The sequence below is a fragment of the Anomaloglossus baeobatrachus genome, chromosome 6 (assembly GCF_048569485.1).
Source record: "Anomaloglossus baeobatrachus isolate aAnoBae1 chromosome 6, aAnoBae1.hap1, whole genome shotgun sequence".
Classification (NCBI taxonomy): domain Eukaryota; kingdom Metazoa; phylum Chordata; class Amphibia; order Anura; family Aromobatidae; genus Anomaloglossus; species Anomaloglossus baeobatrachus.
In genome coordinates, this window is record NC_134358.1 from 99,661,201 (window position 1) to 99,685,221 (window position 24,021).

General features: G+C 47.1%; 1 long non-coding RNA gene across 1 annotated transcript in view; it reads left to right on the forward strand.

Annotated features, from left to right (window-relative positions):
- Positions 1-272: 272 nt before the first annotated feature.
- LOC142244091 (uncharacterized) overlaps positions 273-24,021 on the forward strand; it is a 44,796-nt gene continuing 21,047 nt past the window's right edge. Inside the window, exon 1 of the long non-coding RNA XR_012724435.1 lies at positions 273-343. This is a non-coding gene — a long non-coding RNA (uncharacterized LOC142244091). The remainder of the gene's footprint in view (positions 344-24,021) is intronic.

Below are 24,021 nucleotides of genomic sequence, written 5' to 3' on the forward strand. Positions count from 1 at the left end.
GACAAAATTGTAAACTAATTTTAAATATTAAGTTTGCTAATAAAGTTTATAAACAAATTAAACATTATACTTATAGTCAAACTGCATGTGTAAGGGTGTCACCCCTACAAATGATCAAGCACGCTTTAAGTGACAGTGCTCCCCTGTGTTTTATGTTGTATGGACTTGCTGGCAGAGTCAGCGCTCCCCTCTGTACAGTGCAGTTGGACTAACCCTGCCCAAAAAGTGTGGGAAGCAGAGAAAGAGTGAGAAAAGAATTTGGGGCGGGAATAGGAGAAGTTTGGTCGCCTGAGAGAGGAGAGCTTAGCAGAGGGACTATCCGAGAAACTCAGTTGAGAAACAGGTACGGTGCCGGGCTGCGACAGATTGTGCTGCCTTTTGAGAAATGATGGCATGCGCTCAGTCTCCCTAGAAGAACCTTACCTGCTATTATTTCTTGCAAAAAAATGTGCCTGGTCCCTGATTTCAAGTGAAAGAAAACCTAGGCCACTCTTTGGACTTGTGATTTGAACTCTAAAGTGCACTGCAGTATAGATACCTGGAGCAGCAACTATGGCAGTACATGAGTTTCACGGTTCACTGGATACATAATTTCAGCATCAGTGATACTCCTCGGACAGGTGGTTATGCCTTCATGATTATTAGCTACATCTGGAGGTCATCTGTCTTCTTTTACACCACAAAAAGCAGATGAAACATTGTTGATTACTTATGCAAGACAAAGTGGTATTCCAGGTAAATTGCTGGTGATAGTTTCTGCTATACTGCCTCTAGAGGGAACCTGTGAGCTGAAAACCAGGAAGCCATTCAGAGAACGTTTGTTATGTGAAAGCTGTGTTGTTTTTCCTTCTTTTACCCTGTTTGTTTTTTACCCTCTGGTCTGTTCCTCATTATTACCTTTTGTTGTTTGGAGTGCTTTGTATGATTGCCATTTATTTTACCCATGTCTGTCTATCCTCTCTGTGTCTTTAGTCTAGAGCGGGGCTAGTGCTCCCGCTGCCCTACGCACTATATAGGGCTGAGCCCAGGGAAAGACAGGGATAGGTACGATGGGGTGAAAGAACCCTTATATGGACTTTAGGGAGTGTGGGGTTCAGCCTCAGGTGAGTTTAGGAGGTGACTTTGCTCCCCCTTTCTCTAGCACCAGGGCCCACCGTTGTAACGTGTACCCTGTGTGGTGCGGCACTCGCTGGGGGTTCCCGTGTACCTGGCGGAACCCCGGATGTCACTGTGTGATAATTTGTGACCCTATGGCATGTTCACATTGCAGATTTCTGCAACTTCAATTCCTGCAGCAAATGCCATCTTCATATACAGTGTCTGAATGGGATTTCTAAAACTCCCAAGCACACTGTAGAAAGAAACCCATTTTGATGTAGGAACATGTTTTCATATTATATGTGGATATCCTGGATTTTTATAGATAAAATGACAATTTTATGTGACCCACTATTTAGATATTGCCATTTTTGGCAGGGCCAGGACTAAATATGCTTATTAGTCGTCAGTCTTGTTAAGTATTTACAATTGTTTTTATTCCCCTGTCATTGGGTTTTCCCCATAGTCTGAAGAGACAGCGCAAAGGTTCAGCTTCATCTCTGGTTGACAAGTGTAATAATGAGCTTTTATTTCCTGCAAGGTGAAATCTTCCTTGTCGCATGTGTCTGGTGTGTGGTTTATCTTTATTTTTCCCATCAAAAACATCAATAATGAAGGTTATGTTGAAAAAGCAGAAAGTATCTCTATTAATTTAATGGAAGGCGAAAACAACATTAAGTTGGCGGTACTTAGAATTGTACTTTCATGCAATTTGCAGTAAATGTATTATTCCTTGTCAACAACCTTTAACGGGGAGCTGTAATCATAGCAGATTCTTCGGTGCTAATTCATCAAAGTGCTCACACCAGATTTCTGGAGTAAAACGCTTTGAAATGTCGCACATTTTTGCGCAATGCAAAGTCGTACATATACTGTATATTTTGCAACTTTTGGCATTTTCACACTAGCTTCAGTCACTTCTTCCTGGCTGTCCAATTCATCAAAAGTTATGCTATTATGTAAGGAGAAGGACTGGTTGCTGTTGCGTCTCCTTCCCTGAAGACACCAATGGCGTTAATGCGATGTCCTGGTCATGTGAATTGTGTCTTTGTAAAAGAGAAGGCTGAGAGGAGACTTAATAGCGGTCTACAAATATCTGAAAGGTAGTCATAGTGCAGAGTGAACCACCCTATTCTCATTAGCACAATGAAGTACAAGAAGCAATGGGATGAAACCTAAAGGAAGGAGATTCATATTAGACATTAGGAAAAACTTTCTGACAGTGAGGGCAGTCATAAAGTGGAACAGGCTACCACGGGAGGTGGTGAGCTCTCCATCAATGGAAATCTTCAAGTGTAAACTGGATAAACATATAACTGGGATGATTTAGGAAAACCTGCACTCACACGGGGTTGGACCCAATGGCCCTTGAGGTCCCTTCCAACTCTACCATTCTATGATTCTATGATTCTATAAATACTTGGATATGTAAATTGTGATGCCATGTATATTCTATAGTAGTATTATATGTGGTTACCGGCCAGACTATAGAGTAAGAAAGAGTTAAGTATTGGGACTAGCCCACAATGGGAGAGGTGAGCTGATAGGGCAAGAAACGATAACTTCTAGAATGTTAGTTAGGACCCAGGGTGTGATGAAAGCAGACATATAGTATGAATATCAACCAGGCTGCATGAAGTGGGTGACCTGTGGAGAAGGAGAAAAGAGACAAGATCTCAGGTAGCGTGTGTTGAAGTACTGACAAAGACACAGAATGTAAGACTGCGTTGAGACTAGAGACTGATCTTTCAACAGAATGGTGCCCAAGCTTACAGCTCAAAGCAACGGGCCGAGACGGAATAGTACGTGTGAAAAGTTGACTTTCCCGGGTAGAGTCTCCCTAAGCGTTTGATAGTTCAAGGCTCGACTGGCCATATTGGGAAATGGCCCTGCCCCCTCCTCTATATAACAATAAGATATGCTGTCGTAAAAATGAAAATGACTGTCACAGACTGGATTGTGATTCTGGGCTGGATTGTGTTAGAATAAACAGGAACAATCCAGATGAAACTGAAAGTGTAGTGTGTCTGAACATGCTCTGTATTGCTGAAATGAACTAGAAGTTGTGTTCCCATTATCTCATGTATAAAGTTGTTGAGGAACTGTTAAGTAAAGTTTTGAACTGAACTGGTGGTCTCCTTGTTGGAACCAGATGTCATCTGGTCATGGCCAGTCGAAGCAATTGGAAACATGTAGCCTGAATGGGCAAACGGCCCACACTACACAAGTCAACACACCCAGCCAGGATCAAATCTTTCATGTAGCATGCCAGGGAGTCAGGAAGCTACACCTCACCCACGACAACTGCCCCGTGCCATTCTAATATTACTTATGCCAGCACTGTTACTTCAGTACCTGGCTGGAGTAGTATTTCTGATGTGACATCTGGAAGCAAACACCACTAAGAAGTTGCACCAAATTCATCAGGTGGCATGCGTCTCCTAATGAATTTGTTGCATCGTGTCACTATTCCACTTAGTTAAGAATGTTGTGTACAACTCCATTCTTAATAAATTGCCACTACAATGCTTCATTGTGGTCTTCCAAGATTTGTAGGGTTAAAATTATCATGTCATAAAACCCTCCAAAACCACATGATCACTCTTAAATCATTTCCGATAACTGTTCAGAAGAAATTGTCATATATATGTGGCGCCCTGGACTAGCCAGGTCGTCACAGGTAACACTCATACACCCCCACCAGACAGTAACATTAGCCAAACATAAAATCCTTGTTGCCTCCCTCTGGGGGTCTGATGTCCACACCAGGTGGGGCAGAGTCAAGCGGTTGGTCCCACCCACCAAGGAGTTCACAGGCCTGGAGGCGGGAAAAGTGACAGTTCAGTTTTAGGAGTGGAAGAGTTGAGATCAGGAGTTCAGTGGAGGAGGTTGAAGTGAAGAGTGTCTGGGTTCGGGGCCCAGGCACTGTCAACAAGGTTGGCAGATGGTGGTGGCCGTCTGCAGGAGTGGTGAATCGACGCGGAACCGTAGGACCGGGGTCGGGCGTTGGCCCGCCGGTACCGACCGGGGAGCGAAGTGAAGCCAGCACACACAGGCAGGTCCATCGGACCCCAACTAGGCTTGGAGTCGCCGTCAACAGTCAAATCCGAGTGTGATAGGAACCCCAGGGTTTTCCTAACAGCCAAAGACCCGTTAGAAGGCAACCACCCACACCGTGAGGGTATACAGCTACCGTCTAAGGCTAGAGACCCAAGGGCCAGTGCCTGCGGGCAAACGGGCTCCTCCGGCATCCATATACTGGGGAGCGGACTACTGTTGGGGATCCACCGTAGTCAAAAAAGTACACAAAGGTGCAGGGAAAGACAGCCGCCATCACCTGTCCGGGGAGAGACACTGCAGCCGACTGCGGGACCCGTCCATCCAGCCGTTTGGTTTACCAAGGACTTTGTGCATCTCTTACTGAGTGAGTACACCCGTGCCATCCGGCACCGCGCCGCGCTGTCCCTGCAACCCTGCACCTCACCAACCCAGCCTCCCCGTCACACCACCGGGCCCCGGGACCACTGACCCCTACCCACGAAGGGGGAAAACAACATCCCAGCTGCTCCCTACCATCGCTCCCGGGATCCCCGTCACCAGCAGCGGTGTTGCCTATCTTCACCACAACCCGTGGGTGGCATCACGGACTAAATCCCCCAAACCAACCACCCCTTTCACTCACGGGCGAGGAGCGCCGCTCGAGTCCCCGGATCCGGCCCACCGCTCGAGCCACCGAGCAGCAGCAGCCGCAGCAGTGCCGGACCCAAGCGTTAGCGAGCGTGGCAACGGCGTCCTCCCCGCCTGCGAGATATACATGAGGAATAACATTCATTTTCTAGCCACTTGTATTTTGCGTTTTCATCAGTTGTCATCTCTGCAGGCTCTGTCATTTTCAGCTATCTGTAAGATAGTAGCTGCTATAATATTTCACATACACAGTGTTCACAAACATGATAGATTTCTGCTTTTTTTGTATCTCTGTTGCACATATTCAGAAGCAACAGCAAGAAGGTGAAATACAGAAATAGTGAGCAGTGTAGCTGTAAACCCAGCTGCGGGTGGAGATAAAATACTTACTAGAAAGCAACAGCACCATCTTGTATTTTTAACTATATAATCCTAGAAAAAAAAGTACAGTGGAACCTTGCTTAACGAGAACAATCCGTTCTGGGACTGTGCTTATTAATCAAGTTACTCATTCAGCAGAGCAAGATTTCCCATAGGAAATCATTGCAATGCAGACAATTCGTTCCACAACTTGTTAAATGTCCCATCCTGCATGCACACGCACATATATGCTCACCTTATTTTCTGTTCCATCGCCGGTCTCCTGGGACTTGCTGTTCTCTGGTGCAGGCTGTGTATCGGGTAACCATAACAACGAGGACAGAACTTCCTCTGCCAGAGCGCTGACGTCAAAGGCAGAGCCGGTTGCCTCTGATTGGCCAGCGCGCTGCCTTTGAGTAGAGGTGACAGGAACCAGGAAGTTCCTGCTTCGTTGCTGTGGATGCCGATGCCTGGAGTGGAGCAGAGCGGAGCAGCGCACTACAGGACCCAGGAGACCGGCGATGAAACGGAAGGTACACATATTATCTGCTCACCTTACCTTCCGTTCCACCGCCGGCCTCATGGTACTTGTAGTTCGCAGCGAGGACGTCGCGATGTACCCGGGAACTACAAGAACCATGAGCCCGGCGATGGAATGGAAGGTAAGGTAAGCATAATACTGTATGTGTGTGTGTGCGTGTTTGTGTGTGTTTGTGCGTACATGTGTGTGTTTGTGTGGACTGCAAGTGCGGGTTAGAGCGCGGTGGACGTACGAAACCGGAAGTGTGTGCGGTGAGGATTTTGCTCATCCAGCAAAGCTTTCTCGTAAACCGGGTTACAAATTTACAGAAAGCTTTGCTTGTTAAGTGAAATTCTCGTTAAGTGGGTTACTCGTTAAGCAAGGTTCCACTGTACTTAAATAGTCAAAATTTAAAGATAAAATGAAATATTTATTGAATTGCACTATTGGCATATTAAATGTATAATAAGTGAGTCACTCTAATGGAAAAGGCTGTACAAAGCTCGGGAGAAGTGACAATGAGGGAAACACAGCAAATATGTTATAAATTATGAACAAGAAACGCACAAATCAAAAATTGCTAATTGATACACCATTGAAGGGAATCGGTTTTTGCTATTTAGTCTGAGAGTAGTATAACATAGGGCACGAGACACTGATTTCAGGGATGTGTCACTTAATAGTCTGTGAGTTGTAGTTTCAATACAATGAGTGTTCAATTAGCAGGAGATTAACACTGCCAGACTATACTGTAGGGCATGTCAGTGGGGCTGAACTAAATGCACCCTGACTGCTGAGCCCGGTATGTAAGGGGTTAAAATCCCTTTCCTGTGCCCGAACCCTTCCCCCTTTTTATTTGTCCAATCCCACTGTTTTCCTTATTACTGGTTCCCCTATATAATCCCTCTTATTTCCGGGGTTGTGTGTTTTGTTCGGGCATGGGAGATTGATGCGGTGGTGGGGTCTCAGCAGTCTGTATGTTATATGCAGAGCAGACCAGCTATTCTGTGTAACCCCACCCCTCCACTGATTAGCAGCTTGCTCATAATGCACAGTGTACATAGGAAGCTGTCAGTCAGAGATATGGGTGTGGTCATACACAGAGCAGAAATATTACATCTGATACATTTATGACACACCCGCCCCAGGGCCAGGGGCACTCGGAACTGGGCCGGACTAGTCCTGGCATGTCAGCGGTGGCGGTGGTCCTGCTCTGTGACCCTGGCGGTGTCTTTTAATAAATGAAGGAGAGATGAATGATGATGGGAGTTGCATTTAATATTAAATAATGTTCGCGATGCCACCTGTGGTTTTTGCGGGACTCCCGGGGCTGGTGTTGTGGCACCTGAGGTGTTTCTGCTCCCCACAGGTGGAGCTAGTACCCGAGGGCGACCGTTAGGAAAGTCTCTGATGGAAATGTATGTGGATGGGGCGCAGGAAGAAGCAGATGGCACGAGGCTTTGCAGTCAAGATGTTTTACTCACAGTCTGTTCCAAAACTGCAGCTGACCAGTGTGCTAGGATTCATTGTTGTGGGCCTCCGCCGATCCTGAACAGGTCAAGGGTTAGTATCGGTGCACCCCTCAATGTGTCTTTCCTTGCCGTCTCTTAGCGCAGACCTTCGCTGAACTGTCCTGCACCTCCGCCACCGAGCCCTGTCTAAAGGGTGGCTGACCGTGGTAATTTTGAAGCCTCCCTTGCAGAGAATGGGTGACAGGTTGTGGCCTTTGTTGTCTACAGCAATCACCCTGGCCGTCGGATTGCTAAAATAAATGTCTCTCTTCCTTTTGCCTGGGGACCATCCCTGTTATTGCAGCCAGATTCCTCCACCCCGGTGTTTTTGGTGGAACAAGCCCACGGAGGCCTCTCGCACATCTGTGGCACTCTGGAACCCCTTCTCTCTGTGTCACCTGGGCCTAGCAAGACCCCAGGGTCTTCACCATGAGCCACAGCCTCTTACTCCTTCTGACTCAACTCCTGTCCACTCCTGACTGACTGAACTCCTGTCAACTGTCACTTCTCTCTGGCTGACAACTCACTCAGACCAGACCTGGCTGGTTCTAACCGGTTCTTCAACTACCCCACTGACTCCTCCCACACTCCATCTGCTAGGCTCCAGCCCTCTAGGACAGTGAGTGGGACTTAAGGCTCCATAACCAGATATACTGGTCGCTGCTTCTTAGTATTAATGGAGTAGCTGCCTTAAACCCTGACCCGGTGTGTGACCTAACAATTGGTGTGTGCAGGTTTTGTTTGTGAACCGGTAGATGACCCCCTTTTTACCCAGGATGAGATACTACACCTCTGGCTGAGGTGCAGTACCTCTGTGGCGACGGAAGCCTCAGGGGCGCCATGTTTACATCAGACAAAACAGGTACAGTGATACCTCGGTTTTCGTTATAATCCGTCTGAATACAATCAATGAAAACCGAAGCAATTATTTCCATAGGAATCAATGTAAATCAAATGAATTTGTTTTAGACACTCTTTAGATACATACAAAAAACACACTTTATAGAGAATAACGATAGTGATTAATACTGAAAACAGCAAGAAATTAATATAAAATTAATATAAAATGAATATAAAACGCTAATGTAAAGAATAAATACATTGTATCTTACATTTATTACATATATTTTGAAACTGACGAGCGGGGCGATACTCAGAACACCACACACAGCAGGAAAATGCATGGATCACCCTTTTTTGTTGCAAAATTAGCAGAGTAGTCACGTGGGCATGCAGAAAAAAACAAACAAAAACCGAGGCAACAAAGAAAACTTAGACAAATTTTTAGTTGAAAATATCAACAAAAATCGAAACCAACGATAACCAATGTCAACTAAAACCGAGGTATCACTGTATTCTATGAAATCTAGACCAAGCATCCTAGTAAGTGATACATCTCTGAGAGATCAGGCTTTCTTGCCCTATGTTATGTGACTGTCAGATTATATAGCAAATACCTGTGGACAGACGCCCTTTAAAACTATGTGGAAGTGAAAAAGAGTGGACCGTGCTGATGACAATAGAAGAGTACACATGAGCAAAATAATTGAAACAAGAGTATATATACTCGTAAGTCTAGTAAAAAGTGTCAGAAAGCATGTGTTACTACTGCATACTAAAGTAGATAAGATGAAGTAACGACATTGGCTCCAATTAATCAAGTTTGACGCTTTTCATAACAGTATTGAGGAGGCATGCTGGAGTAAAGCAGATGCCTCCTAATGCAACCGGTGGTATTCACCTCCATATGTGCCTCACCACAAATGTTACTCCAGTTGGGTACTGGAGAGAGATCTATCATATCAAACACCACCAGTTGCCATTTTATTCAACTTTCTAGAACCTTCATGCCCATGAAGATGGCTAAGAAGAGTACTCATACTGAGAGATTCCTTTTAAAAATATGCACACTCAGATTAATATACATGTTTCTGATATAGACATGGAATAGGAAGGAACAAGTTGAGTAAGCAACAATGTATCAAGTGTATGAAGAACTAAAGTTCCATTTAAATGGAGTTATAATCAGTAGTGATGAGCGAGTACCAAAAAGCTCTGGTGCTCGAGGCTCGGGCTGAGCATCCCAAGATACTCGTGTACTCGGCCTGAGCACCGAACCCAATGTTATCCTATGGGAGACCAGAGTATTTTTCTGAAATGACCCCCGGCAGCATGTAGAAACCCTAAAAATGTCACAAAAGTCTCAGAAAAGTGCTCAAATGACATGGCAACAGCATGGGGAAGACCCCTTGAAGCATTTATCATCCAAAAGTCACAGCTGTGAACAATTTTGTCTGAGTTTTACGCCATTTTTACGGACTCACCAGAAAACCTTCCAAAATGACACCAAAATGAATTTTCATGGCGGAAATGTTTAGGGCACATACCCAATAGTGAGATAGAGCTGGTGTATGTTACTTTTTGAGATTATTACATGAAAGATTTTACGTAAAAACATTGTGTGGCACTCCGATGTCCAAAACGCACGTTTTCTGCTTTTTACTAGTGATGTCGGTCATTTTTTTTTCATTCTATCTCCCGTCGGTCGGTCTCGCTCTGTCTGTCTCTCTCTGTCTTGTCTGTCCCCCTCTCACAGTCTGTCGGTCAGTCTCCCCCCTCTCTCTTACTTACCGTTCCCCGATCACTGCCGCGACGCTGCACAGCTGTTCACTAAACTCCGGCGGCTTTTCCTCTTTTGAAAAAGCCGGCCGCTCATTAAACAATCTCGTATTCCCTGCTTTCCTGCTTTTCGGCGCTTATGATTGGTTGCAGTGAGACACGCCCCCCACGCTGAGTGACAGGTGTCTCACTGCACCCAATCACAGCAGCCGGTGAGCGTGTCTATACTGTGCAGTGAAATAAATAATTAAATAATTAAAAAAACCGGCGTGCGGTCCCCCCAATTTTAATACCAGCCAGATAAAGCCATACGGCTGAAGGCTGGTATTCTCAGGATGGGGAGCTCCACGTTATGGGGAGCTCCCCAGCCTAACAATATCAGTCAGCAGCCGCCCAGAATTGCCGCATACATTAGATGCGACAGTTCTGGGACAGTACCCGGCTCTTCCCGATTTACCCTAGTGCGTTGGCAAATCGGGGTAATAAGGAGTTAATGGCAGCCCATAGCTGCCAATAAGTCCTAGATTAATCATGTCAGGCGTCTCCCCGAGATTCCTTCCATGATTAATCTGTAAATTACAGTTAAAAAACACACACACCCAAAAAATCATTTATTAGAAATAAAAAACACTAACAAAGTCCCTAATCACCAATTTATTAACCCCGACAAACCCTCCATGTCCGGCGTAATCCACAGTCCTCCAGCGTCGCATCCAGCTGTGCTGCATGAAGGTAACAGGAGCTGCAGAATACACCGCCGCTCCTGACAGCTTCACACAGCAACTGAAGACAGCCGCGCGATCAGCTGAGCTGTCACTGAGGTTACCTGGATCCAGCGGTGGATGCAGCGGTGGCCACGGGTAACCTCAGTGACAGCTCAGCTGATCGCGCTACTCACCGCCGCACCGGTCAGCTCCACACAGCAACTGAGGTGAGTATCGCGATCAGCTGAGCTGTCACTGAGGTTACCTGGATCCAGCGGTGGATGCAGCGGTGGCCGCGGGTAACCTCAGTGACAGCTCAGCTGATCGCGCTACTCACCGCCACTCCGGTCAGCTCCACGCAGCAACTGAGGTGAGTATAGCGATCAGCTGAGCTGTCACTGAGGTTAATCGCGGCCACCGCTGGATCCAGCGGTGGCCGTGAGTTACCTGACTGACAGCAGCTGATCGCGCTACTCACCTCAGTTGCTGTGTCAAGCTGACAGGAGCGGCGGTGTATTCTGCAGCTCCTGTCACCTGCATGCAGCAGAGCTGGACGCGACGCTGGAGGTCCGTGGATTACGCCGGACATGGAGGGCTTTGTCGAGGTTAATAAATTGGTGATGAGGGACTTTGTTATTGTTTTTTATTTGTAATAAAGGATTTTTCGGGTGTGTGTGTTTTTTAACTGTAATTTACAGATTAATCATGGAAGGTTTCTCGGGGAGACGCCTGACATGATTAATCTAGGACTTATTGGCAGCTATGGGCTGCCATTAACTCCTTATTACCCTGATTTGCCAACGCACTAGGGTAAATCGGGAAGAGCCGGGTACAGTCCCAGAACTGTCGCATATAATGTATGCGGCAATTCTGGGCGGCTGCTGACTGATATTGTTAGGCTGGGGGGCTCCCCATAACGTGGGGCTCCCCATCCTGAGAATACCAGCCTTCAGCTGTATGGCTTTATCTGTCTGGTATTAAAATTGGGGGGACCAATAATTAAAATTATTTATTTATTTATTTTACTGCACAGTATAGACACGCCCACCGGCTGCTGTGATTGGGTGCAGTGAGACACCTGTCACTCAGCGTGGGGGCGTGTCTCACTGCAACCAATCATAGGCGCCTGTGGGCGGGGAAAGCAGGGAATATGAGATGGCTGTGTGCAGAGCACAGCGCGCCCGCCGGTATAAAGGCTCGGTCACGCTGTGCAGGCCGGCCAATCACTGCAATTCCACAACTAACAGGGCTGTGGCATTGCAGTGGTCTGCCAGCCAATCCCTGCATGAGAGCTGGCTCTCAAAAGAGCGCCAACATGCAGGGATGAAGACCACGAGTACAGCACGAGTATCGCGAAATTACTCGGTACCCGCCGAGTAGCCCGAGTACAGTGATACTCGTGCGAGTACCGAGTAGTGACAAACATACTCGCTCATCACTAATAATCAGTTGAATGAGGATTTGCACGAATAATCATTTCTGACCATCTTTGTATAAGCTAGGGATCCAACAAAATGTTTCTTATTTAGCTTATTGGTTCATTTCTGGCCTTAAAGGGAATGTGTCATGTTTTATGTCCGCCACTCTGTATAGGGGAAGGCTGGGCAAAGTAAACATGAGTTCTTTGGAAATTTGGAGGATTAAATCAGAGCACACTTAACTAGCATCTTCCATACATGAGATGATGTAATGTTTTCCAGAAGGCAAAGAGCTATAACACTGTTCCACTAGATAGAAGGCTTTAATATTATTCATACAAGGCTTCCAGAATAACTTACATAACAGTTTGTTCACAGATTATCTTCTCTCCATACACAGAGTCTTTCTCCTTACACAGTGATGTACACAGAGCAGAATACTGTACCTTATCATTGTAGTAAGGTCAAGGGGAAGGGTGAATCCTGTGCTGGTCCACTCTTCTCTATCCTTTTGCTGCACAGAGTTTGCTTTTGAATCATCCTGAGCTGTTCTCCACTCCTGGCAGTCTTTGTCCTGAACTGGCAGATCTCTGTAGCTTCACTTTTGTCAGGATACATATACTATACTTTTCAGCACTGCACCTTCTTCTTTGTAGAGAGACAAACAGACACTTCTTTCCCTTTTGCAGAGGCAGATACATTCTCCCTGCTTCCCAGCATCCCCTGGGTCAGTGCAAGATACTTCCTGTCTGCTGCAGGTGTGCCACCCAAGGGCCAGCAGCCGGGCTGCTCGGATCCGGATTGTGCGGCCACTCAAATTAAGGGGGGTATTTACAGGGGATAGCGTCTAAAGTTCGTGATGCCACCCGTGGTCTGTGGTAAGGTGGAGTACCACTGCTGCAGCTGGGAGTACCCAGGGGCGATGGAGTGGGCAGCTAGGTGTTAGACCCCTCCACGGGTAGGGGGGATGCCCCGAGGCTCGGTGATGGTAAGAGAGTGCCGTTAAATGCAAGGGGGTTGGAAGGCAGGGAACAGGGAACTCACAGTTGGGAGTCGTGGTGCTGGATGAGGCTGGTGCTGCTTTGGAAGGCCAGTAAACACACAGACTGTAATTAAACCAAAAGTCCTAGAGTACCGCTGCTGCTGAGGAGGGGAGCCCGTCCAGGTGACCGTTCCCAATGATATTGCTTGGTGTGTTCCAGTCTAGTCCGACCTTCCAGGAGCTTCTACTACTCAGCCCCTCACACTCTGAGGGCTGCTGTCTCGCTGTCCTGGGAGCTCCAACTCTCCCAGCCTGCTCTCCCCCTCAGAGCTACTTGAGAGCTACTACTCTCCTTGCCCACCTGCCGACTTCTGCCCAGTCACCTCCCCCCAGTCTGCCTGACTCTAAGGTGGGCTGCCCTTTCTCCACTGGACCTCCCCACTGGTGTGTATGACTGGAATTTACATGCTGGTGTTTGCAATACCATTGGGTGGCACCTGGAACCAAGGAGGAGATACTGCACGGAAGGGAAAATTGTGCAATACGCCATCCAAACAAGCAGCATTCACATTTGCAAATCAGACTTTCTTTCCTAAACAGCCCTGTATAAAATTATTACATCTATTAAATCAATGTGTTAAAAAAAAGTGTTTATTACCACCTTTTTTATTATGCCAAGTAGGGCCTTGACTAGTTGTTTCCCCAGACTAGTCAGCCCGCTTTCCATGTTATCACACCCCTATGGACATGATGACATGATATCCATGAGCTGGCTTCATAGTTAGCTCCTGAATAATAATTTTTATTTATATAGCGCTAACATATTCTGCAGTGCTGAATATCTCATGCATGCATGTAGCTCCTTTTGGCAGTGTCAGTGTGCCTCTCAAGCTGGGTGTGCACGTCCTGACATGATCGGAAAACAGCTTCTGCACTCACAATCATGCTTCTCTGATACTGGGACGCGTACATACGGCTTGAGAGGTGTACTGACACTGTTGAAATGAGCTGTGGGCATGCACTCGATTTCCAGGACCTGAGATAAGGCCAGCTCATAAAAATCATGTCATTACACCCAAAGGGGAGTGATAACACAGAAAGAGGGCCAACTAGTCTGGAGAAACAACACCTCTTTGACTAGTCAAGGCCCTAATTTGCATACAAAAACGGAGATAGTAAATCCTTTTTTAACACATTGGTTTTAGAAAATAATATTATACATGGCTAGTTAGGAAGGGGATTTTAACGTGCAAATGTGGTTGGTTGGATGGCACCTTCAAATACTTATTGTCGGCAGCACATTGACTCATGTAATCAGGGCATGAGCTGCCGACAAAATGCAAACTGCACAGAAACCAAACTATCATATTAAAATCAATTTGATTCTGTTTTTGTTTTTTTAATTAACCCCTTCCCACGCCTCGCCATACATATTTTTTTAAATGGGCAGCAGGGCTTAATGGCATAAGATGGCAGTAAGATGCCGCTCTGTTAACTGGATGAAATTACTTAGGTAATTAGAAGTTATATCATCCTCCTAACCAGTGAATGTTTATTGTACTTAGTAGCTGCTTTCGCCAGCATTTTGGACTTAAAAAAACCTTTCCTGGATAATTGTAGATTTATGCAAATGTGATGTTCTCTTTAATTAAATCTGTGCTACATCTGTTCCTCTTGTCAGGCTATTTATTCCCAATTAAGGAGAAAAAGTGTTGGCAGATATCTGAGATCCTAGCGTTTCACAAACAAACGACAACATTGTGTGTCTGCGGATTGTGTGTTTTTCCCTTTCCCAGATGTCCTGGTTTATTGCAGAAATGTCAAACTGAATGGATTGTAAGCTTTGAAAATGTAAAACTAACAAAGGAAACAAGATAAACACGTGTTAAAATCATTGAGGCATTTTTATAACATTTCTATAACTTATATGAGCCATGCGATAAAGTTTCTGCCTCCTTACACCTAAGTGATAGTGACAATGTTCGATGCAACACCAGCGATCAATGCTTCCTGAAAGACAGAGAAATGTGATCCCAGTGTTTTTACATCTCTTTGAAGAATTGAAGACCCCTCTTCTTTAGGAGCCATACATATGGCCCTATTATGATTCAATACAACTTTACAGTTATACGGTGCCTTAGGCTGTGTGCCCAAATTAGCTTTTGGTGAGTTTTTCAAGCTGAATATTTTCGCTGAGCAAAAAATACAAAGTTTTACAGTCCAGCAAAGTGGATGAGATTTAAAGAAATCTCATGCTGACTGTGTGGGGTTTTTTATGCTGCTTGGACTGACTTGCAGTGCTTTTTTAAAATCTGCAATATTAAATTTCCCTTGCAGGTTCTAAGCCTTTCCTGATAGACTCTGCCCCATTCCATCATGGCCTTGTCCCTTTTAGGACTGTGCCCTCAAACCAGGATGGATGTGTGCTGCATTGTCTAATGGGCCCCCCAGTTAAATGACTTGAACTCTTGTTCCGGATCCAAAATCCGGGGACTGGGATTGGGCTTACCAGAAGTGGGGAGGATATGATCTCCTTCCCACAGCAACGACTAATATTATTTATGTTTTGTATGATGTCATTGGTATTTTCCAGTTCATCACATGGTCGAGGACGATCATGGTTAAAGAAGGGAGGAATGTAAGAGTGGTGAACAATAGTTGTTGCGTTTCTGCTCATGAAGATATCAACTGTGTCAGTGTTCTATAATGTAACAAATGTCTTGCATGTTTTGTAAATATTGTGTCATGTGAAGAGTAATGTATTGTATTGTAATGTGATATAGTCCTGTGTAATGTATGATATAATGCACAGTGCATAATTTAATGAAAGTGAAATGTATAGTATTAGTATTAGATTGTTTATGTCGATCAAAGGTTAAGTATGCCAAGCAACAGACACTGACACAGAAACAGTTAAGTATAGAGACTAGCTCACCCTGGGAGAGATCAGCTGACAAAAAAAGGACGGTTAATTCTAGAAAGAGTCAGTGAAGGCCTAGTGAGCAAACTTGACAGACTTATAGCCAGTCAGTCATGGAGGTCACATACAATGGGTGGTTTGTTGCAATGGAGCAAAGGAGACAGAAAGCAAGATAGCATGATTTGAAAGACAGGCCGGAAACACAGGGTGCAAACGACATTGTAACTACAGACCGATCCTTGAACGCAGAGGCCCAAAACTGTGGGAAACAGAAAACAGAACCCTAACATCCAGGCCCCTTAAGCATTAAGGTATCGGATATCCTCGTCTGGTGTGTGATGTAGACAACCAACTAGTGATGTCCTGCTAGAAGTCTGGGTGTGCAAAGCTTTACTCCAGACCCCTGAGGAGACTGTAAGATGGGGAAGGTGACTCTAGGATGGGGAAGGTGACAGTTACAGTGTGCACTAATAGGCTGTATTGGGTTACCCTTAGGACTCACTGGCCGAGTTAGATCTGACAGAATCCAGTGGGAAGCTGAACTGTTTCTGCTAATGTAAAGTGAAAATGTAAAGTACTGGAATATATGTGCCGTTATCTGGAGTGTAAAGTTGGGAATGACAAGGAACCGTCCAAAAAGGGTTGTGGTTTAAAATGAACAGTTGGTCTCCTTGTGCATGAGAGTTGCCATTCAGTCCTGTTTTTATTCTTTCATTCATGATCGTAGCGGCCAAAACGTTCTCATCTTTATGTAAGCTTCACTATATGAAAAACATTTTTTATTCCTCTAAAGCCATGTTCACATGTTGCATAAATATTGTTTCCTTTATTTTTCCGCAGGTGTCCGCAGAAAACTACACAATAACAATCTTCTCATTACAGTTTTGCTGCATACCTCAAATAATACCAATTTATACTGCTCAAGTAGTGCAAATCAAAAATTCAAGTGCTCACGTAATACCAACCATAAAATACCAATATACAATACCCAAATAATACCAACTTTGCCCAACTAATTCAGCATAAGCTCTTTATATTGCCCAAGTAACTCAGTAGAGGCAATAATAAAATATATGAAAAAAGGAATGATCTCACCCATTTCATGGTTCAGGGTTCCACAGCAGATACCAATACAAAAAGCACGGCAAAATCATGGAGTTTTACACGTTCTAATCATAGCATTTCTGTATAGAAGGTGTCAATTCGTATTGAATTGATGATGCCCTACAACTTTGTAATTCACTTTTTTTCTCTATCTTGTTCCATTTTCGAGATAAAAATGCTAACTCCGTTGTTTTCCACCAGGTGGCGCAATAGGTGATTTCATTGTGTAGCGCATGGCTACTTTACTATACCTAGACACCACTTCTATGCCTATAGCTGCCGCCGTTCTCAAGTTCATGGCGGTGGACAGGATATGGGTGGACACACTGTATATAAGGGGACAGTACAGACATCTTTCTAATGATCTTTTTACACCTAGGCCTGCGACGGGGACATCATAATCACAGGTGCAGATTCTTTACTGTAAGTGCAGTAAGACTATGAAATGCTTTGCCCCATGATGTTCTAATAGTTGATTCATTACTAAAATTTAAGAGAGCCCTGGATGTCTTTTATTGAAAAATATAATATTATTGATCATGTGCACTAGATTTGGTGATTGGGCATTGATCCAGGGAACTAGTCTGCTTGCCGTATGTGGAGTCAAGAAGAAATTGTTCCCCTAATGTGGAGCTTATTGTCTGTCCCATGGGGTTTTTGCCTTCCTCTGGATCAACATGTTAGGCTATGGGTTAAACAAGATGGACTTAAGTCTATCTTACACCTTAAAAACTATAAAACTATGAATCTATTATCACAAATGAAAAATATCTCAGCAATATTAAGGAGAAATTGTAAATTCTCTTTCCATACCAATTTAATTAATATTCTTCATATTCATAAATTATAGTTGGCATACGGCCACATTTGCTTTTCTGTTCTTCCAGTCAACATAAATGTGGAGATTTGATGAACCAAAGCCAAGAGATCGCTTCCAGTGAAAACATCAGGGACATGTCTCTCATTACTATAAAGTTTGCTGCTAGCCTAAAATAATATGATAGAAATGGCAGCTCAGTTATTTTTTTCTTTTGCAGAAAAATCAGGAATGTAGAACAAAGTAATAGTATAACCGCCCAGAAACTTGTTTTACCAAATTACCTTCAATGTTTCCCTGGCACTGACATCTACGAGGGGCTGCTGATAAGTCTTTGGCTTTACCCAGAAAGAAGCGAGATAGGAAGATGAGGCTTCACATTTATTCCACATACTCTCCACTGATCTCAATACACTTCTTACAACCCGCAACACACATCCGTTTTTTTTGTGCATGTGCGGTACGTATTTGCACGTACCGGAGACACGTAGACATGGAGACCCATGTTATTCAATGGTAGATGGCACACACACGTAAAATCACACGGAACGTGTGTTCGTGTGGTAAGTACATGTGTGCGCTTTTCTACCCGGATGACATGTCTGTTTTTGGCCGGCAACATGCAGGCACGGACCCGCTTTAGTCTATGGGTCCGTGCCTGCATGGACCGCACACGGAGTATCTCCGTGTTCAGCATGTATCGTTCGTGTCCGTTTTTCATCACAAAATCTGAAACACTTGTTACCAATCTATTAGGTCAATTGTAGGCCATTAATTCTGGCGCCAAACATACATTTCCTGTCTCATTTGCACGCCAGACAGCAGCTGGGCACCTGTCCTCTCACTGCAGGGAAACTTTGAGCACAGAGAACAACACAGGTACTGAGCATGGCACCCAGAATCGATACAGAGAGGCTGATTGGAGAAGTAGAGAGGCATCCAGAGCTGTGGGACACACGTGTTGATGGCTACCATGACAGGTTAATGGTGGAACGAGCATGGATGTCTGTGGCAGAGATAGTCTACCCTAGGAATGGATGGTCTCAATGTACCCCTGGAAAGAAAAATAGATATGGTGAGTACAGATATTTGCCTTGCTTCTGTCTTTACCTACATGGGCTCATTCTGTAGGCAGATTATATCCATATTTGTATAGTTTGTTTGGCATGTATTAATGGGCCTGACTCATGTTGAGATACACTGGAGACTCACAAACAGGAGAGTGTAGTTTTTTGGCCTTTTGAACTATTCGTTGCAGTTTTCTAGTAATGTCAGCATGTGTATATGTGACGCCCTGGGCAAGCCAGGGGTCACAGGTCATAACACCACCACACCCTACACCCCAGATAGGAACATCAAGGCTAACCAAAAATCCTTGTTGCCTTCCTCCAGGGGCTGATGTCCACACCAGGGGGTGGGCCAGGCGGTTGGCTCCGCCCACCAAGGAGTACACAGCCCTGGAGGCGGGAGAACCAGGCAGTTAAGAAAAGTTATTGGAAGTAGAAGGAAGGGAAGTAGTAGAGGAGCTTGAGAGAAGGAGTAAAAAGTGACAGCTTGTAAAGCCAGCAAGGTCAGCAGACGGCGGTGACTGTACGCAGGAGCGGCTGACCGGAGGTTGCCGAAAGGACCGCGGACAGGTGGTGGCCCAGCGGTACCGGAGCGGTATACAAAGTGAAGCCAGCACCAGTGGCAGGGGCCTTTCGGATCCCGGCAAGGCTAGGAGTCGCCGTGAATTTGCCAAATCCGTTAGTGAAGGGGACCTCTGGGTCTCCCAACAACCAAGTCCCGATTGAAGGCAACAGTCCAACCGTTGGAGAGAGACACCGCCACCGCCAGGGCACCAGTTTCTCAGGGCCAGCGCCTGCGGGCAAAGTAGGGCTCCTCCGGCCCATATCCAAGCCGGGGAGCGGGTTACCGGTGGGAACCCATCGTTACCATCATCATCTCAGGTGCAGGAAAAGGGACCGTTACCGTCAACTACTGGGGAACAGCAAGTGCAGCCGTCCGTGGGAACCGTCTTTCCAGCCGTGTGTTTTACCGAGAACTGTGTCCCTGTCTCAGGCTGAGTGAGTACCACAGTGCCGCAAGGCACAGTGCTGCCCCCGCGTCCCTGCACCCCACCAAGCCCTGCACCGGCCCCGCCATCCCTCATCACCCACCTCATCACTGGGCCCCGGGACAACCAACCCCCTACCCACGGAGTGGAGGACTAACATCTAGCTGCTCCATACCATCACTCCCGGGATCCCCATACAGAGCAGCGGTGGTGTCAACAAATCACCACAACCGTGGGTGGCGTCACGGACAATAAACTATCCCAAAAACCAATCCCCTTTCACTCACGGGCGGGGAGCGCCGCTCGAGTCCCCGGGATCCGGCCCATCTCTCGAGCCACCGAGCAGCGGCAGGCCGCAGCAGCCGCAGCGCCAGCCGGACCCAAGCAGAGGGAGAGCGCGGCGTCCCCTCCTCCGCCCGCGACAACTTGGCGTCACGAACAGGATCTTACCGCTCTGCCGTTGGGTAGAGGTGCGCCTTGTGACCGCCGGAGGTGTCCGGCCGGAAAATTTCAGAAGCCGCCATCTTTGGCGCGAAAAGTTCCCGCTCGAGCGTCTTCTCGAGTAGTGGAGGCGCGAAGGCCAAAACCCCGCCCCGATAGAGGAGGGGCCGGAAAGAGGCTAAGGGGGACGGAAACAAGATGTCTGCGCCTGACGGAGCCGCTGGAGGAGCGGTGGTTGCAGCCGCAGTGGCACCCGGGGATGGGAATGGGCCTGCCCAGGTCCCGGCCGTGTTGGCAGGAGGTGCCGCGGCCCCCGCTCTCGCTCAGGTGATGCCGTTCTCCTTGCCCTATGCGCCCGGAGCTACCTGGCTACCGCAGTATGACGGGAAACCTGATGCTTTGCAGGTCTTCCGGAAAAAGCTTAATCCGTTGCTAGAACTGTACCCCCTGACTGATAAGCAACGTGCAGCGGTAGTGCTGGGCCAGTTAACCGGCGCGGCTGAGCAGGAGGCGGAGACCTGGGCCGAGGGGGACCGGTTCTCTGTAGCCACCATCTTTGAGAAGCTACAGACTGCCTTTGAGACCCGTACCGAAGCTGAGCTGAGGATGCAGTTTTACCAGTGCCGGCAACGGCCTGTGGATAGCATTCGGGACTATGCTTTACGTCTGCAAACCGCCCTCCGCACGCTAAAGCGGGTGAATCCTATCAATGAGGCGGACAGCAACAAGATGTTAGTAGAGCAATTTGTGCAGGGGATGAGGTCCCCTGAGGATCGCAAACAACTCCGGCTGTGGGCCCTGGAACACCCTGATGTGGACTTTGCTGTGTTAAAGGAACGGGCCATTAAAGCACTGCAACCCCCAGCTTCAGAAATCGTGGAGCCAGCCCCGTAGCCCATTGAGACGGCCCCCGTCGTGGTGGCCCCTGCCCTACCAACCTCTTCAATACCTACGGCCCCAAGCAGCACAATGGAAGAACTGGCAGTTCAGGTCCGTCGCATGGACGGAGACCTCGCCAAGATCCTTGCTGCACTCCAACCTTTGACCAGATCCCAGCCTCCAGCACAGATACAGCTTGCCGACAGCCCTGAGGATGTCCCCTGGATGCAGCGGAGAAGTACTAACAACTCGTGGAGCAGACCTCCAACCTGTTACAAGTGCTGTAAGCCTGGGCATTACTTCCGACAGTGCCCGTTAAACGAGCAACCCCTGGGGCCACGGGCCAGTCCTCAGGAGTAGAACCCCGTGGCCCCCCAGACTGGCGGGACCGGTATATCGAGGCCCGGCCCATCATCCCCGTGGCTGTGGCTGGCATACCGGGGATGGCTCTCTTGGACACTGGATCACAGGTAACCACCATACCATACACATTGTACCAGCGGTATTGGGGGACAGACGAGCTGGCACCCCCAGATACTAGTATAACATTGATTGCTGCTAATGGACTCCCATTGACCCAAGTGGGGTATAAACAAGTGGCTATGACAGTGGGGCGAGCTGAACTGCAACACCAGGGTATGATTGTGATCATGAATGAACCCAGTGATCATAACTCGAAGATAGTGCTAGGAACCAATGTGATGGAGCACTGTATGGGTGATGTGTTGGCCCTACTGCAGCAGCTGGCCGCCACAGCGGCGGGGAGCCGACAGCGAGCTGTGCAGCGTGAGATCTGAGCCTTGATGTACCGCCAGCATGTTAGTTCCACAGGAGGAGAGATTGGTGGAGTGAGAGTGATGGATGTTGCTCCGTTGATTGTACCCCCTAGGAGTGAGATGATGATTTGGTGTAGAGCAGCAGTAGGGCCTCAGGGGCGTGACTACCCTGCCATGATTGAGCCCATGCCCTTCGACCACTAGCCCACCGTAATGGCCGCCCGAGGGGTGGTAGACGTAAAGAAGGGGAGAGTGCCCGTGAGAGTACTGAACTGTGGGGAGTAAGAAGTCAGGCTTCCCCGGTATGCCACCCTTGCCAAGCTGCTCACCCTGGATCCCCACACCATCCACGAGGCAACACCCCCAGTTTCCCCACCTACTACCAGCACACCCCCGCCCCAAGGGGAGTTAGACGAGTGGCACCAACAGCTACACGTGGGCACTGACGATACCCCTACACATCACAAAGCAGGGGTATACAGGGTGGTGCGGGAGTATGAGCAAGTTTTTAGCAAACATCCACTAGACTTTGGGCAGATCAAAGGGGTCCAACACCACATCCCCACCGGTGAGCACCCGCCTATCAAAGAGAGGTACAGGCCTATTCCCCCTGCGCATTACCAATGTGCCAAAGATATGTTGAGGAACATGAAAGAGGCAGGGGTTATTCGGGACAGCTGTAGTCCCTGGGCCGCTCCGTTGGTACTGGTCAAGAAGAAGGATGGCACCATGCGAATGTGTGTGGACTACCGGAAGATTAATCAGATAACGCATAAGGATGCCTACCCACTGCCCCGTATTGAAGAGTCTTTGGCCGCACTGAGAACCGCAAATTACTTCTCTACCCTGGACTAGAGTTGAGCGCGGTTCGTGGTTCGTGGTTCTCCAGTTCTAGGCTCGAGTGATTTTGGGGCATGTTCTAGATCGAACTAGAACTCAAGCTTTTTGCAAAAGCTCGATAGTTCTAGAAACGTTTGAGAACGGTTCTAGCAGCCAAAAAACAGCTAAATCATAGCTTGGTTTCTGCTGTAATAGTGTAAGTCACTCTGTGAATCAAACTATTATCACATTTCAGTGTATAGTGTGCGTGAACAGCGCCTTCAGATCACTGCTGTTTCTATAATGGCGATCGCCATTTTTTTTTTTTTTTTCTTGTCTTCCTTCCCTAAGCGCGCGCGTCTTGTGGGGCGGGCCAGCATGTCAGCCAATCACAGACACACACACAGCTAAGTGGACTTTGAGCCAGAGAAGCAACGGCATGTGTGATAGGATCTGCATGTCACATGTCCCTGCATTATAAAACCGGACATTTTCTTCACGGACGCCATTATCTGCCTTCTGCGTCTTTGGTGTCAGACATCAGTGTCGCAGCTCCGTCCTCCTGAGTCCTATAGCCGATACAGCTGTATGCGCTGCATACACAGCGCTGGACAGCATAGGGAGAGCACTTTATAGCAGTCCTTTTAAGGGCTCAAACCGGCAGGGTCAGAGTTAAGGTGACAGGTCCTGAAAACAGCGTCAGCGTCTGTGCAGCCAAGGTCAGGGATTTCCTCCCTGCATTTCACCATTAGGAGGGAATAGAAAGGCAGGCTTCCATTCCTCTACCCAGAGCACCACAATCCTGCCACTGTACCCTCTTGTCCTCTGCACACTCCAACTGATAACTAAGCCATTATACTAGCAAACACTCAGTGTACCTAGTGGCATCCTATCTGTGGCTATTGGACTTTGCTTTAGTCCCACTAGTGCCAAGACATTTGCAGAGCGCATCTGCCTGCGTTGCACACTCCAACTAATTATAACTAAGCCATTATACTAGCAAACACTCAGTGTACCTAGTGGCATCCTATACGTGGCTATTGGACTTTGCTATAGTCCCACTAGTGCCAAGACATTTGCAGCACGTCTGCCTGCGTTGCACACTCCAACTAATTATAACTAAGCCATTATACTAGCAAACACTCAGTGTACCTAGTGGCATCCTATACGTGGCTATTGGACTTTGCTATAGTCCCACTAGTGCCAAGACATTTGCAGCGCGCATCTGCCTGCGTTGCACACTCCAACAAATTATAACTAAGCCATTATACTAGCAAACACTCAGTGTACCTAGTGGCATCCTATACGTG